This window comes from Anomaloglossus baeobatrachus, chromosome 5 (assembly GCF_048569485.1).
Source record: "Anomaloglossus baeobatrachus isolate aAnoBae1 chromosome 5, aAnoBae1.hap1, whole genome shotgun sequence".
Lineage (NCBI taxonomy): Eukaryota > Metazoa > Chordata > Amphibia > Anura > Aromobatidae > Anomaloglossus > Anomaloglossus baeobatrachus.
In genome coordinates this window covers 239,668,724-239,681,107 of record NC_134357.1, presented here as the reverse complement: position 1 = coordinate 239,681,107, position 12,384 = coordinate 239,668,724, and the positions used below count along the sequence as shown (strand labels likewise).

The window sequence follows — 12,384 nt, the reverse complement described above, 5'->3', positions numbered from 1 at the left end:
CTGCACACACCCCGGCACTACCACACTCATCATCATCACTGCACACACCCCGGCACTACCACACTCATCATCATCACTGCACACACCCCGGCACTACCACACTCATCATCATCACTGCACACACTCCAGCACTACCGCACTCATCATCACTGCACACACCCCAGCACTACCGCACTCATCATCACTGCACACACCCACTACCACACTCATCATCACTGCACACACCCCGCCACTACCGCACTCATCATCACTGCACACACCCCGGCACTGCCATCATCATCACTGCACACACCCCGGCACTACCGCACTCATCATCACTGCACACACCCCGGCACTACCGCACTCATCATCACTGCACACACCCCGTCACTACCGCACTCATCATCACTGCACACACCCCGGCACTATCGCACTCATCATCACTGCACACACCCAGGCACTACCGCACTCATCATCATCACTGCACACACCCCGCCACTACCGCACTCATCATCACTGCACACACCCCGGCACTACCGCGCTCATCATCACTGCACACACCCCGCCACTACCGCACTTATCATCACTGCACACATCCCGCCACTACCGCACTCATCATCATTGCACACACCCCGGCACTACCACACTCATCATCACTGCACACACCCCGGCACTACCGCACTCATCATCATCACTGCACACACCCCGGCACTACCGCACTCATCATCATCACTGCACACACCCCTCGCACTACCGCACTCATCATCACTGCACACACCCCGGCACTACCGCACTCATCATCACTGCACACACCCCGTCACTACCGCACTCATCATCACTGCACACACCCCGGCACTATCGCACTCATCATCACTGCACACACCCAGGCACTACCGCACTCATCATCATCACTGCACACACCCCGCCACTACCGCACTCATCATCACTGCACACACCCCGGCACTACCGCGCTCATCATCACTGCACACATCCCGCCACTACCGCACTCATCATCACTGCACACACCCCGGCACTACCACACTCATCATCACTGCACACACCCCGTCACTACCACCCCCATGATCACTGCACACACCCCGTCACTACCGTACTCATCATCATCACTGCACACACCCCGGCACTACCGCACTCATCATCATCACTGCACACACCCCGGCACTACCGCACTCATCATCACTACACACACCTCGTCACTACCGCACTCATCATCACTGCACACACCCCAGCACTACCGCACTCATCATCACTGCACACACTGGCACTACCACACTCATCATCATCACTGCACACACCCCGGCACTACCGCACTCATCATCATCACTGCACACACCGGCACTACCACACTCATCATCACTGCACACACCCCGGCACTACCTCACTCATCATCATCACTGCACACACCGCGGCACTACCGCACTCATCATCATCACTGCACACACCGGCACTACCACACTCATCATCATCACTGCACACCCTGGCACTACCGCACTCATCATCACTGCACACACCGGACACCGGCACTACCACACTCATCATCACAGCACACACCCAGGCACTACCACCCCCATCATCACCGCAGACACGCAGGCACTACCGCACTCATCACCGCATACACACCAGCACTACCGCTCCTATCATAACCGTACACACTGCTTGATGAGTCGCGGGACCTCGTGTGGATTACGCCGGACCTGGAGGGGTATTTGGGGAATAATTAAGTGGTGAAAGAGGGTGTTTTTTTTATCTTTTATTCCAAATAAAGTATTTTTTCGGGTGTATGTGTTTATTTACTTTCACTTACAGGTTAATCATTGTGGGTGTCTCATAGATGCCTGCCATGATTAACCTAGGACTTAGTGGCAGCTATGGGCTGCTGCCATTAACTCCTTATTACCTTGATTGCCACTGCACCAGGGCAATTCGGGATGAGCCGGGTAGAGTCCCGGGATTGTCGCATCTAATGGATGGGGCAATTCCGGGTGGCTGCTGGCTGATATTGTTAGGCTGGGGGGCTCCCCATAAAGTGGGGCTCCCCATCCTGAGAATAACAGCCTTCAGCCAACCTTGGGTGGTATCAAAATTAGGGGGGACCGCAAGCCGTTTTTTTTTAATTATTTATTTATTGTACTGCACGATATAGACCCGCTCACCGGCGGCTGTGATTGGTTGCAGTGAGACAGCTGTCACTCAGCGTGGGGGTGGGTCTGACTGCAACCAATCACAGGCGCCGGTGGCCGGGGGACGCAGTGAATACTAAATGGAATAATGAGCGGCCGGCATTTTCAAAAGAGGAAAAGCCGCCGGAGCTTTGTGACAACTGTACAGCATCGTGCCCGTGATCGGTGAGTATGAGAGAAGGGGGGAGAGGGGGGAGAGAGACCAGGAGTGATTTTAAACGATTTAGATCGTTCTGCTAGACATGCTGAGCATGCTCAGTAGAACGTGACGGAATCTGTCAGCGGATTCCGCCGCTTAGCACATAGCGGCGGAATCTGCCACCATACACAATCATTAGACACCTTGGCCAATTCCAACTGAATCCGTCAAGGTGCGTTATTTTAACGACCCAAAAAACGCTACATGTAGCATTCCCTCCGCTCGACGCTGCATAGAATCCCTGCCATCTCCTATCCCAGTTATGGGAAAGTCCTCACTGTATGCATATTTTACTTCTGAACTGAGAATTTTGATAATGACAGATCAATTCTGGTAGCAAAAGAAGCAGATGTGTCTGATAAATCAATAGTACACATGAATATAAGCAACTTTGTAATATATCTTATGAAATGAAAAATTAAAACGACGGTTGCATGTGATGGATGCGTTGTAAATAGTGTGATGTAAAGGCAACGGATTCCTGTGAAATAACACTTTGCGTTAAGCCGAGAGAGAGAGCCCTCATCATCACTGCACACACCCCGGCACTACCGCACTCATCATCCCCGCACACACCCCGCCACTACCGCACTCATCATCATCCCCGCACACACCCCGGCACTACCGCACTCATCATCATCCCCGCATACACCCCGGCACTACTGCACTCATCATCATCACTGCACACACTCCAGCACTACCGCACTCATCATCACTGCACACACCCCAGCACTACCGCACTCATCATCACTGCACACACCCACTACCACACTCATCATCACTGCACACACCCCGCCACTACCGCACTCATCATCACTGCACACACCCCGGCACTGCCATCATCATCACTGCACACACCCTGGCACTACCGCACTCATCATCACTGCACACACCCCGGCACTACCGCACTCATCATCACTGCACACACCCCGTCACTACCGCACTCATCATCACTGCACACACCCCGGCACTACCACACTCATCATCACTGCACACACCCAGGCACTACCGCACTCATCATCATCACTGCACACACCCCGCCACTACCGCACTCATCATCACTGCACACACCCCGGCACTACCGCGCTCATCATCACTGCACACACCCCGCCATTACCGCACTTATCATCACTGCACACATCCCGCCACTACCGCACTCATCATCACTGCACACACCCCGGCACTACCACACTCATCATCACTGCACACACCCCGGCACTACCGCACTCATCATCATCACTGCACACACCCCTCGCACTACCGCACTCATCATCATCACTGCACACACCCTGTCACTACCACCCCCATGATCACTGCACACACCCCGTCACTACCGTACTCATCATCATCACTGCACACACCCCGGCACTACCGCACTCATCATCATCACTGCACACACCCCGGCACTACCGCACTCATCATCACTGCACACACCTCGTCACTACCGCACTCATCATCACTGCACACACCCCAGCACTACCGCACTCATCATCACTGCACACACTGGCACTACTGCGCTCATCATCATCACTGCAAACACCGGCACTACCACACTCATCATCATCACTGCACACACCCCGGCACTACCGCACTCATCATCATCACTGCACACACCCCAGCACTACCGCACTCATCATCATCACTGCACACACCCCGGCACTACCTCACTCATCATCATCACTGCACACACCCCGGCACTACCGCACTCATCATCATCACTGCACACACCGGCACTACCACACTCATCATCACTGCACACACCCTGGCACTACCTCACTCATCATCATCACTGCACACACCGCGGCACTACCGCACTCATCATCATCACTGCACACACCGGCACTACCACACTCATCATCATCACTGCACACACCCTGGCACTACCGCACTCATCATCACTGCACACACCGGACACCGGCACTACCACACTCATCATCACAGCACACACCCAGGCACTACCACCCCCATCATCACCGCAGACACGCAGGCACTACCGCACTCATCACCGCATACACACCGGCACTACCGCTCCTATCATAACCGTACACACTGCTTGATGAGTCGCGGGACCTCGTGTGGATTACGCCGGACCTGGAGGGGTATTTGGGGAATAATAAAGTGGTGAAAGAGGGTGTTTTTTTATCTTTTATTCCAAATAAAGTATTTTTTCGGGTGTATGTGTTTATTTACTTTCACTTACAGGTTAATCATTGTGGGTGTCTCATAGATGCCTGCCATGATTAACCTAGGACTTAGTGGCAGCTATGGGCTGCTGCCATTAACTCCTTATTACCTTGATTGCCACTGCACCAGGGCAATTCGGGATGAGCCGGGTAGAGTCCCGGGATTGTCGCATCTAATGGATGGGGCAATTCCGGGTGGCTGCTGGCTGATATTGTTAGGCTGGGGGGCTCCCCATAAAGTGGGGCTCCCCATCCTGAGAATAACAGCCTTCAGCCAACCTTGGGTGGTATCAAAATTAGGGGGGACCGCAAGCCGTTTTTTTTTAATTATTTATTTATTGTACTGCACGATATAGACCCGCTCACCGGCGGCTGTGATTGGTTGCAGTGAGACAACTGTCACTCAGCGTGGGGGTGGGTCTGACTGCAACCAATCATAGGCGCCGGTGGCCGGGGGACGCAGTGAATACTAAATGGAATAATGAGCGGCCGGCATTTTCAAAAGAGGAAAAGCCGCCGGAGCTTTGTGACAACTGTACAGCATCGTGCCCGTGATCGGTGAGTATGAGAGAAGGGGGGAGAGGGGGGAGAGAGACCAGGAGTGATTTTAAACGATTTAGATCGTTCTGCTAGACATGCTGAGCATGCTCAGTAGAAGGTGACGGAATCTGTCAGCGGATTCCGCCGCTTAGCACATAGCGGCGGAATCTGCCACCATACACAATCATTAGACACCTTGGCCGATTCCAACTGAATCCGTCAAGGTGCGTTATTTTAACGACCCAAAAAACGCTACATGTAGCATTCCCTCTGCTCGACGCTGCATCAAAATACCGACGCAGCGTTGTCCAGCGGATGAAACGCAGACACTTGCGTTACAGTGCGTCGTCAATACAAGTCTATGGAGTATAGCGCAGTGCGTTAATGGACTGCGCTATTCTCCATAGCGGCGGATTGCGCTGAACGCAAGTGTGAAAGCAGCCAAAGACTTCTCCAGAACTGCCTTTCGTGGACACAATCTCCTGATCACCATCTGATCGTCCCCCCAGGAGCGCTCCGGTGTGGTCCTTTTGGACCAGGTACATTGTAAAGTGTGGGGTTACTGAGATCGTAGGAGCAACAGCACAGAGACCAGCGTAACATCAAGGGTAAGCACCCAGCCTCTCTGCTAAATCTGGCAATATTCAGTATGAACTAAACTAAGTAAACGAACTAATAACTAGCCAACTGAAAAAGTAACTGAATTACTATAAACTGAACTGTACAACCCGGCAGAGCTTTTATTCAGTGGCCGCAGGGCTTTATTCCCCAACTGGATAATCCAATACAGTGTTCTGAACTTGTCTGCACTCATGAACCTTGTGAAGTTACATGAACCTATATGAACTAATTTATTGCATGTATCCTCATAATTTCTTCTATGTTATGTATTGATTTTAATTTTAGGGTGGTTTGCTACTCCCTGAATCAACCAACCAATTCTATGATTTTATATCTATTTATGTAATTCTAAATATCAACTAATATCCCAATTTGATAATTCTGCCCTGAGCAGTCTAAGGGCATGTGCGCACATTGCATAAATTCATGCATTTACGCTGCATATTGCACTGCAGCCTAAATGCATGCGTCCTGTGTCCCCAGCACAATCTATGAAGATTATGCATAATCCATCCGCACGTTGCGTTTGAGAGCGCAGTGATTCGGATGCTGAAATTTTGATCCAAATCGCTGCGCTCAAAAAAGCAACATGTCACTTCTTTTGTGCGCTTTAGGCTAGTTTCACACTTGCGTTCAGCGCAGTCCGTCACTATGGAGAATAGCGCAGTCCGTTAACGCATTGCGCTATTCTCCATAGACTTGTATGGACGACGCACTGTAACGCAAGTGTCTGCGTTGCATCCGCTGGACGACGCAGCGTCGTTATTGTGACGCTGCGTCGGGCGGATGGAATGCAGCATGTAACGTTTTTCTGCGCTTGGCGGAGTGTCAAAAAAACGCAATCTGCAGGAATCCGTTAGGCGTCCGTTGTTTTTATAATGGACGCCTATGGTGGCGGATTCCGTTAGAATGCGTCATTTGACGGATTCCGTTAACGCACCTGACTTTACACAACTGCGCATGCTCAGATGTGTAAAGTCAAGGAAAAAAAACTACAACGGACTGCGTTATTTTGTATGATCTGTAGCATGCGTTGTGCCACTATATGCAACGCATCCGTTGCATGCGTCACACAACGCAATGCTACGGATCCCGTTCAACGCAAGTGTGAAACTAGCCTTAGATGCAGCTCCCACTCTGTCTATGGTGGGGGCAGCATCCCGAGAGCATGAAATCGGCATCTATTCTGCAGACACACTGCATCCATTATGCAGTGTTTCTGCAGCGATTTGAAGCGCACATGCACTGCCAAATCCCTGCAGAAATTTCAGCAAGGACACGATGCAACATGCATACAGCCTAACAGCTCTTGATAACATTAAACTGGATAGGAGGAGAGAGATTAATACTATTACACATATATACTGTATATATATATATATATATATATATATATATATATACACACACTTTTGACTTTTTAAACAAAAAAATAAATAAAAAATGAAAGTTAAACCCCAAGCAGCGTCAATTACTTTATTTTATATTTTGATAGATCGGACATTTCAGAAAGCAGAGATAACAAATATCAGTTTTTTGGGGTTTTTTATTGTTATATTTTCAATGAAGCAAAAAGGGAGGTGATTTGAATGTGTTTTTGTTTGTTTTTTTAAACTATTTAAAAACATTTTACTGTATTTACTAGTCCTCTTAGCGGACTTGATGCTGCACTCATCCTATTGTTTCTGTTGTACAGCGCAATGCATCAGGCCTGCTCTGTATAGCAGAAATCACGCTTCCTATGGCACACTCCTCGCCGGAGCGTGTTAAATCTGGTTGTCATAGATTGACAGTGGGATTTAACTGGTTAACAGCCGCGAGTGGATCTCTGATCCATCCGCTGCTAATAGAGGCACATGTCAGCTGATCAGATCATAAGACACGTGCATGGAGAGATGCGGGCTCAGTGTGCGAGCCCCCATCAAAGCAACGGACATGACCTAGGACGTACCAGTACGCACAAGTTCGTGAAGGGGTTAAGTGCATTTCCTGGGCCAAAATTAAATATTTGTTGCAATCACTTCCAATTCATCTCCCCAGATATTTTTTTTTATTAGCTTTCACACACTTTTCTCACATTATCTATGGGGTTCATACAGGCATATCATATACTATACCCACTTTACCACACAATAAAGGAGGCATTGACCCACCAGCTCCACTCCAAATCCCGCTGGATAAAACATCCCTTGCACAAAATCTGGAAAGAAATTGAAGAAGAAAATCTGTCCTCACTACGACAGATTACTTTCTCATTCCCTGAAAGCCCTCAAAATCCCCACATTATGAATCCATCTACAGCAGTTACACATAAAATCTGGTCATTGCTGCACATAATGAAAAATTGTTCTCCGTTCACTATATGGTAAAACAGACATGTCGGTGTGATTCCTCAGGTCGGGACGAGTTTGTACATACCAAACATGTATTCTTTTCCTTTTATCTAAGGGGGGGAAATCAGAGGTTTGTCCAAAAAAACTCGCCATTTTCTGAGACCGGCATTGTTCTCATTTTTCGGGATCTCAGGCTCAGTGAGGGCTTATTTTTTGCTTCTTAAGCTGATGTTATTTCTCCAGATGCCACGTTTTGATCACTTGTTATTGCAGTTTAAAGAAAATTTGCGGCGACCATATACCACAATTTTGGTGTTTTGGATTTTTTTACTCGCCACGCCATGTACCAATCTGAATAATTGATTTTATATTTTGATAGATCGGGCATTTCTGAACGTGGCGATACCAAGTAAGTGTATTTTTTTAACTATTTTATTTTCAATGGGGCAAAAGGGGGTGAACTTTTAAGGTTTCTTTATTTTTTCATATTTTTAAAAACTTTTTTCCTTTTACTTTTTTTTTTTCTTTTTACTTGTCCACCTAGGGGACTTTATGCCTGTACTATCTGACCACCTGGCATTTCTGTTGATCAGGGCAGCATCACTCTGATCAGCAGAAATGCTCATGGTCCCGTTTCGGTGCTGTCGGCTCTCACAAGAAGTGAGTCATGGCAGCATCAGGGGTCGTCAGCTGACCCTGCGCTACCATGGCAACACACTGGCACCCCGTCTCGGGGCCGCCGATGACAGAGGGGAATGGTGTGATCCCCGCTGAGGCCATTTAAATTGTCAGTATTTGACATCGTGGTCTAAGAGGTTAACACGATCGGGTGGATCTTTGACCTACCTGTGCCTGTTGGCCAGATATCTCTGCTGATCAGACCAGCAGAGATGTGCAGGGACCAGTACATCCTTGATCGTAAAGGGGTAAAACACTGACTCTTTAATCCCACTTCATTTTAATAGATTCACACTGCTTTTCCAGGTTACTGCTAACAACGTTGATACTGATAGAAAAATAACATTTTTTTGAAACATTATTAGCCCAATTGAAACCACTGAAAAACATAGTCGCAACAACATAGTCAAATTGTCTCCTCCCTCGGAGAACGAAAGAGCTCACTTTCCTTAGTAGATCTTAGCAGGATCTAATTAGGACATTCTCTGCCACAGAAGTAGATACATGATAATTACTTACCGGTAACTGGATATTCCAGAACCATGACAGCACCGTACATGAGTGTATCCGCCCCTAGGAAGAGGAAACCTACTGAAAATAAAAGGGCCGATACCTGTCTGAACTCCCCAGGGGGTTAAGGCTATATGTGCACACTGCAGTTTTGTTGTCACAAAAACTGCACCCAAACCATTTTTGATGCGTTTTTTTCAGTAGAATCCAATAACGCCATGTGATAGAACATGCTGCAGTTTTTTCTCAGAGGTTTGTGACAAACTGCAGACAAAAAAATTGCAACATGCGTACAGCAAATCTGAATTCTCATAGGCTTTGCTGGGAAGTCAAAAGTGACACATTTCTGACAACAAAACTGCACCAAAAAAAGCGTCAAAAACTGCAGCGTGCGCATGTAGTAGCCACTTCATTAATACATACAGTTGAAACCAGACATTTCCATCCACTCTCTATAAAGACACATCTGCATGTTTTTCTCACAAAAAAAAACCCAAGAAAGCCAGTTAAACTCATAATGGCATGTATTATAAGATGTGCACTGCACTAAAAATTCCAAACTGTACTATTTATAAATTTGAGATTTTTGGCAAAAAAATTGCAATTTCTTGAGCTGTCCCACCACGTAACGGCAAATCTCTGTGGGGCAGTCCTACACTAAAATATTTTTATATAAAATGAGCCATACGGCCTCACATATGAATAGTAGAACTGTTTATAGCAGCACTTACCTGGTCTATTTCAATCCCGTACCCATGACTGAATCATGGCTGTTGGTGGGACAGGCACAAGCAAATGCTGCATGAAATGAAAGTTTGGAATTTTAGTGCAGTGCACATCTTATAATACATGCCATTTTGAGTTTAGCTGGTTTTCTTGGTTTTTTTTATGTTTTTTCTCACTATCTGACATGAAATCAGAATAAACCTTTTCCGTTTTAGGTCAATTAGGATCTAAAATGATTTAGATTTCTATTACTTTCTGCAAAGTCAGAAGTTACATACACAATATTGCGCAATTATATATATATATATATGTGTATATATATATATATATATATATATATATATATATAATTGCCTTATTCTGTCTGTCTGTCTGTCTGTCTGTCTGTCTTGCTCCAAAATTGTGTCCTTACGGTGACACAAAGCTGATTGGCCGCTGGGCTCGCCATGGCCCCGTTCCCCCGCACGGATTGGCCGCTCGCCTCGCCTCGGCTCCTCCCCCGAACGGATTGGCCGCTCGCCTCGCCTCGGGTTCGCCCCCCCGCACGGATTGGCCGCCACTCACACTCAGACTCACACTCAGACTCACACTCAGACTCACACTCAGACTCACACTCAGACTCACATGCACACTCACACTCAGACTCACACGCACACTCACACTCAGACTCACACGCACACTCACACGCACACTCACACTCAGACTCACACACACACTCACACTCAGACTCACACTCAGACTCACACGCACACTCACACTCAGACTCACACGCACACTCACACGCACACTCACACTCAGACTCACACGCACACTCACACGCACACTCACATGCACACTCACACGCACACTCACACGCACACTCACACTCAGACTCACACTCAGACTCACACTCAGACTCACACTCAGACTCACACGCACACTCGCACGCACACTCACACGCACACTCACACTCAGACTCACACGCACACTCACACTCAGACTCAGACTCACACTCAGACTCACACGCACACTCACACTCAGACTCACACGCACACTCACACTCACACTCAGACTCACACGCACACTCACACTCAGACTCACACGCACACTCAGACTCACACTCAGACTCACACTCAGACTCACACGCACACTCACACGCACACTCACACGCACACTCACACTCAGACTCACACGCACACTCAGACTCACACGCACACTCAGACTCACACGCACACTCAGACTCATACGCACACTCAGACGCACACTCACTCAGACTCACACGCGCACTCACACTCAGACTCACATGCACACTTACTCAGACTCACACTCAGACTCACACTCAGACTCACACGCACACTCAGACTCACACTCACACGCACACTCACACTCACACTCACACGCACACTCAGACTCAGACTCACACTCAGACTCACACGCACACTCAGACTCACACTCAGACTCACACTCAGACTCACACGCACACTCACACGCACACTCACGCTCAGACTCACACGCACACTTAGACTCACACGCACACTCAGACTCAGACTCACACTCAGACTCACACGCACACTCAGACTCACACTCAGACTCACACTCACACTCAGATTCACACTCACACTCAGACTCACACGCACACTCACACTCAGACTCACACGCACACTCACACTCAGACTCACACTCAGACTCAGACTCACACTCAGACTCACACTCAGACTCACACGCACACTCACACTCACACTCAGACTCAGACTCACACTCAGACTCACATGCACACTCAGACTCACACTCAGACTCACACTCAGACTCAGACTCACACTCAGACTCACACTCAGATTCACACTCACACTCAGACTCACACGCACACGCACACTCACACGCACACTCACACTCAGACTCACACGCACACTCACACTCAGACTCAGACTCACACTCAGACTCAGACTCACACTCAGACTCACACTCAGACTCACACTCAGACTCACACGCACACTCACACTCAGACTCACACTCAGACTCAGACTCACACTCACACGCACACTCAGACTCACATGCACAATCAGACTCACACTCAGACTCACACTCAGACTCACACGCACACTCACACTCAGACTCACACGCACACTCAGACTCATACACACAGACTCACACTCAGACTCACACTCAGACTCACACGCACACTCAGACTCACACTCAGACTCACACTCAGACTCACACGCACACTCACACTCAGACTCACACGCACACTCAGACTCACACGCACACTCACACGCACACTCAGACTCACACGCACACTCACACTCACACGCACACTCACACTCAGACTCACACACACACTCACACGCACATTCAGACTCACACGCACACTCACACGCACACTCACACTCAGACTCACACTCAGACTCACACTCAGACTCACACGCACACTCGCACGCACA

The 12,384-nt window shown here is 48.5% G+C and overlaps 1 protein-coding gene across 2 annotated transcripts in view; it reads right to left on the bottom strand.

The window, feature by feature from the left end:
* Positions 1 to 12,384, bottom strand: part of LOC142311123 (uncharacterized) — a 105,846-nt gene that overhangs the window by 51,933 nt on the left and 41,529 nt on the right. Inside the window, exon 1 of one of the 2 annotated variants that reach the window (XM_075349253.1) lies at positions 8,900 to 9,043. The exons of the other annotated variant lie outside the window; for it this stretch is intronic. The gene's annotated coding sequence lies outside the window, so the exon portion shown is untranslated. Of the gene's footprint in view, positions 1 to 8,899; positions 9,044 to 12,384 lie in introns of those variants that run through there. 2 annotated transcript variants of the gene reach the window in all.